Source organism: Clarias gariepinus, chromosome 25 (assembly GCF_024256425.1).
Source record: "Clarias gariepinus isolate MV-2021 ecotype Netherlands chromosome 25, CGAR_prim_01v2, whole genome shotgun sequence".
Taxonomy (NCBI): Eukaryota; Metazoa; Chordata; class Actinopteri; order Siluriformes; family Clariidae; genus Clarias; species Clarias gariepinus.
In genome coordinates, this window is record NC_071124.1 from 750,006 (window position 1) to 755,971 (window position 5,966).

General features: G+C 47.9%; 1 pseudogene; it reads right to left on the bottom strand.

Annotated features, from left to right (window-relative positions):
• Nucleotides 1–597: 597 nt before the first annotated feature.
• On the bottom strand, nucleotides 598–3,361 carry LOC128513411 (transcription cofactor HES-6-like; annotated as a pseudogene).
• Nucleotides 3,362–5,966: the final 2,605 nt, after the last annotated feature.

Genomic DNA, 5,966 nt, shown 5'->3' on the forward strand with positions numbered 1-5,966 from the left:
ATTAGGTCTAGTTTTAATCCTAAAACGAGGTTCTGTGACTAACAACCACAACAGTGATAAAGGTTTTACAGAAAAGTAACACACACACTTTACATGTGGGATTTTAGAGAGTTCATGTACAGGGGTTCATGTAAATGTGTTTAAACCCAGGAAAGGAAATCCACCGAGTACGTGGAGAACATGCAAACTTCATGCACACAGACGCAGGGGAGGGAATCGAACCCTCGACCATGTGGGTGTAAGGACACAGTGCTAACCACCATGCCGCCCCACATACGATCACATGTGAAATGTATTTTATCTTATTGTAAAGTGTGTGTGTGTGTGTGTGTGTGTGTGCTTTAACACTAAAGTCCTTAGCAAATTCGATTCCTAACTAATTCATATAAAATGCAACAAAAATGTGAATGTTTGTTCACACTACCCTCTATCTTATTACACTTAATAAACCCAAACGTCTCAACACTACAACTTCAACCTGTAAGTGTGGATGAAACAGTGATGTCCTTCAGCATCCTTCGAGCTTTTATTCTGTGTAGATGAAGTTCCAGTGTAATTCCAGTTTGAAGACGTGTTGTTTCTGGTATACTCACGGCTTTACCATGGTCTCCACATGGATGTACAGTAGGGGTGACGATGCTTCGATACTCCGGTGCTCCGATCCTCCTGCTCTTTCTCCTCCTGCTCTTCCTCCGCCGCAGACACTGGAGCTGACTCGCGGCTGAAGGTCTCCTCCAGGTCAGAGCTCGGATCTTCTTCAGCGCCGCCGGTGGAGGAGCTCGGGGGCAGAAGCAAGCCCGGGAAGCCGATACGAGGCCACGTTCCCGAGGAGACAGGAGCTCGGAGCCGAGATCAATGATGACGTCCTGCAGGTCCTCGTGTAGCGGCATGCACTCCAACAAATGGTTAAGGAGGACTGTCGCGACTGTGGACATGATGCCGGGACACATGGACACAAAGGTGTGGACCTCTTCATTAATGCGGGCGCGGCGCTTCTTCTCCACCAGCGTCTTTCGCGTCTGTTTAACAAATTTTTTTTTAAAAAGGATAAAAATCATCATCTGAACATTTTGCAGTAGACCAGGAGTTCTGCATTTTTATTCATTAACAACTTAATCTCTTTAGTCTAATATACACACACTATATGGACAAAAGTATTTGGCCAAACCCCAACATCACATCTAAATACACACACACACACACACACACATATTGTAGGTTTGGACGAATACTTTTGTCTGTATAGTATATGTTGTACTCTTTGCTATTTGTTTGTCTGATTTGTACAGTATGTGCTTTTTTGTTTGTTTTATTTATTTTTTATGCTACAGTATTTTAATTCTTCTACCAATGTATCTGACACACAGCTGTTGTTTTCATAAAACCTGATTAATAAGAAACACAAACATACAGAATATATAAATAAAAAAGGTTAATTGTTGATACAAATATCCATGTGATCATAATCTCACCAGACTGAAAACTTCACCTTAAAACACATAATTTATTACACTATTATTATCATTATTTATAATGATTTAAGGTTCATTTAGTTCAGTGACTGTTTAAAGGAAACTGGTCACGTGACCATCCTTCTCATTACGCAGCAAAAAAATAGGTACCACATCAGTGAAAGGAGACGCACTGTTTAGTGCTGTTCGGTACCGTTTAGGTAATTATATAGTACCGTTCAGTCTGTAGAGTTGACTTTAGGTGATTTTCATAAAAATATCCACAAGAAAACATTTAAATTCAGTTACACAGGGTGGCGCTGGTGCAGAGGTGTTGCTCTGGTTTTTAGAAATTTAGGGTTTTACATTAATTACAAAACCCCCTACACACACACACATGTGCAGTACCAACGCCATGACAGTTACAGTCACATTCTGTGTTAAACACAAGGCCAGATATTCATATAACATAACATTTCACACAGGTGTGTGTGCGCATGTCAGCATCAGGATTAGAGATACACACTAATCCAGCCATTAGCAGCTCCTCCACACCCTGACCCCACAGAGCTCCGTCCCACAGACCAGATGTTACACCAATAAGTCTTACACATACACATCTATAATTAGACACAATTCGTGCCGCAACTGCAAAATACATGAAACTAATACACTCACCATTAAACACTCACTATTAAACCATTACACACTCACCATTACACACTTACCATTAATCCATTACACACTCACCATTACACACTCACCATTAAACCATTACACACTCACCATTACACACTCACCATTATACCATTACACTCTTACAATTACACACTTACCAGTAAACCATTACACACTCACCATTACACACTTACCAGTAAACTATTACACACTTACCAGTAAACCATTAAACACTCACCAGTACACACTCACCAGTACACCGTGACACACTCACCATTATACCATTACACACTCACCATTACACACTTACCATTAAACCATCACACACTCACCATTACACACTTACCAGTAAACCTGTCATGCACAATGAATACGCGACCGGCACTAGGACCCGGAAGTAATGCGGTCGCAAACCAGAAAGTATAAGAGAAGTAAACAAACCACGGGTTAGCGCTTAGTCATTGAGCTTGGCCCATGTCGGTTCAGGCTGTTCGTCTACCAATTCGTGAGTACTCACCTCTTTGGGTTTAAAACAGTTTAATTCCTGAGTGGGCCACGGCAGTTCTCCGGGCAGATACGGACACCGCCCACTCATATAATGAGTTTACCCGCCAACTCAAGCGCACTTTTGAACACCCAGTGGGCGAGGTGGAGACCGACACCAAGCTCTATCACCTGCAGCAGGGAGGATCGTCTGTGGGCCATTACACAGCGGAATTTCGAACCCTCACTGTGCAGACATCCTGGGGAGACGCTGCACTCCGGACATCCTATTTCGAAGGGCTGGCGTCACGTATTAAAGACGAACTTGCCGGACGAGAGCTTCCTGCCACCCTGAAGGGTCTGATCCGGCTAGCCCTCCGCATTGATCAGCGCCTTCTCTCTCGTCCAAAGCCAGCCCCAAGGACCCTGCCGCCTGCTCCCATCCACTACTGCACTGCACCTCAACCACCGACCACGTTCACCACTGCTAACACTGGTTTTGTCGGATCTCCACCTCCTGCCGTGGTTGACACCGGAGCCGGGGAACCCATGCAATTAGGACGCGCCTCCTTGACCGCTGCAGAACGGGAGCGGCGATTTAAAAAGGGACTCTGCGCCTACTGTGCATCGGCTATGCACCATCGAGCAATTTGTCCTCTCCGGCCAGGAAACGCGCAGGCCCGGTGAGAGATGGGAGTCACTCACCGGGTCACCTCCTCCTCTCCTCCGTCACAACCAACTCCTCCCATCTTACGGTCCAAGTGCACCTCCAATTTGGCCACAAACGGGTTAGAAGTACTGCATTCATCGACTCAGGGGCTAAATAACATCACCATCAAAAACCCACACCCATTGCCTCTTACCAACTCAGCCCTGGATGCCCTCTCTGGTGCCACCATCTTTGCAAAGTTGGACCTTCGGAGCGCCTACAACTTGGTCCGCATCAGAGAGGGCAATGAGTGGAAGACGGCTTTCATCACCCCCACTAGACATTATGAAAGCCTTGTGATCCCATTTGGACTATGCAATGCCCCCGCCGCATTTCAACACCTCATCAATGATGTTCTCCGAGACATGTTAGGACGGTGGGCATTTGCATATCTAGATGATATCCTCATCTACTCCCGTACCGCTGAGGAACACACCCAGCACGTCAGGGCGGTCCTAAAGAGACTACTCGCCCATCAGCTGTACTGTAAGTTGGAAAAGTGTGCTTTTCACTAGAGCTTCACCACGTTCCTGGGTTTTGTCATCTCGTCCCAGGGTGTGGCCATGGACCCACAGAAGCTAGAGGTTGTGCGTCATTGGCCCCTACCCAAGACTCTTAAACAACTTCTACGGTTTCTCGGGTTTGCGAATTTCTATCGTCACTTTATCCGGGACTACAGTACAGTTGCCGCGCTCCTAACCGCACTGACTCGTCCCTTGTCTCTCCCTTTTCACCTCAACCCTTCTGCCATCTCCGCCTTCAGAAGACTCTGCCACCAGTTCACCACCGCTCCCATTCTTCTTTATCCTGACGTCAGTAAACCATTCGTTGTGGAGATGGACGCTTCAGATGTGGGCGCTGGAGCTGTTCTCTCTCAATGAGGTCCAGATCAAAAACTACATCCATGTAGTTTCTTCTCCAGTAGTGAAACGGGGTAGGGGGCCGCGAGCTGCTGGCCATAAAGTGGGCTTTGGAGGAATGGCGTCACTGGCTCCAGGGCGCCAGAGAGTTATTCATCATCTGGACGAACCATCAAAACCTTATCTCCATCAGGAACCTGAAGCAGCTGAATCCCCGACAGGCGCGGTGGGAGTTGTTTTTTGAAAATTATAATTTTCATCTCTCATACCGCCCGGGGTCCAAGAACACTAAAGCTGATGCGCTCTCTCGGCAACTCGAGCTGGTTCCTCCCCGGGCGGACCCTGCACCTGTTCTTCCTTCATCCAAGATCATCGCACCACTTCAACTGGACTTGGAAAAGAGGGTCCGCCAGCCGCAGGCCACAGCTCCCTTCAGTTTCTCCAGCGAGACTTCTGGTGGCCATCTATGGCTTGGGACGTCAAAGAGTTCGTTCAGGCGTGTCCAGTGTGCGCCAGGGCCAAGGACACTAACCAACACATTGCCGTCGACTTTGTTGTGAGCCTGCTGGTCTCCGAAGGAAAAGACACCATCATGACCATCGTTGATCGGTTCTCTAAGACCGTGCATCTGGTGGCCCTCGCCGGACTCCCGTCAGCCAAACATACAGCCGAGCTGATCTTAGAGCACATAGTCCGTCTGCATGGGTTCCCTAAGAACATCGTCTCGGACAGAGTGCCCCAGTTTACTGCCAAATTCTGGAAGGCCTTCTGCCGTCTGATCGACTCCACCTGTAGTCTTTCTAGACGGAGCGGACCAACCAACAACTGGAGCGCTATCTGAGATGTTTTATCGCCGACCGTCAGCGCTTCTGGGCTCACTACCTCATCTGGGCTGAACTTTCACACAATCTCCATGTATCTTCAGCCACGAAGCTAATCCCATTTAAGGTGTGCTACGGCTTCCAACCTTTGATGTTCAACCATCAAGAACCGGAGGTCACCTACTGGCTCCAGCTGCCTGCGGCGCTCCGGATCCATCCTGTATTTCACATCTCTCAACTAAAACCCTTCACTACCTCTACCATGGTTACACCCACCCCCCCGCTCCTCCTCCCCGCATCATCGACGGTGGTCCCGCCTACACTGTGCGTCGATCCTTGATTCCCGACCTCGGGGCAGAGGCTCCCAGTACCTGGTCGATTGGGAAGGCGATGGTCCCAAGGAACGGTCTTGGATTCCGGCCCGGTTCATTCTCGACCCTGACCTAATCCAAGACTACCATCGTAGGTTATCCTCCACCCTCAGGAGCCGGTCTTGGACAGGGGGGTACTGTCATGCACACTCAATACGCAACATGCACTAGGACCCGGAAGTAATGCGGTCGCAAACCAGGAAGTATAAGAGGAGTAAACAAACCACGGTTTAGCGCTTAGTCATTGAGTTTGGCCCATGTCGGTTCAGGCTGTTCGTCTACCAATTCGTGAGTACTTACCTCTTTGGGTTTTACTTTCTGATTTGAGTGTGTTATAAGACGCGGGTTAAATTTGTGTTTTTCCCTTGCTCCCCTTTTGTAAGAGTCCTTAGTTCAAATCGCGTGGTTATCCTGCCTACTCGCTTGCTTCCGCATTTGGGTTTACCAATCACGGTACAAAGGGCTAACCGCTAAAGCTAAGTCTTCTGGTCACTTCAGGTTAGTTCACTGACAAAACCATTACACACTCCCCATTACACACTCACCAGTAAACCATTACACACTCACCATTACACACTTACCAGTAAACCATT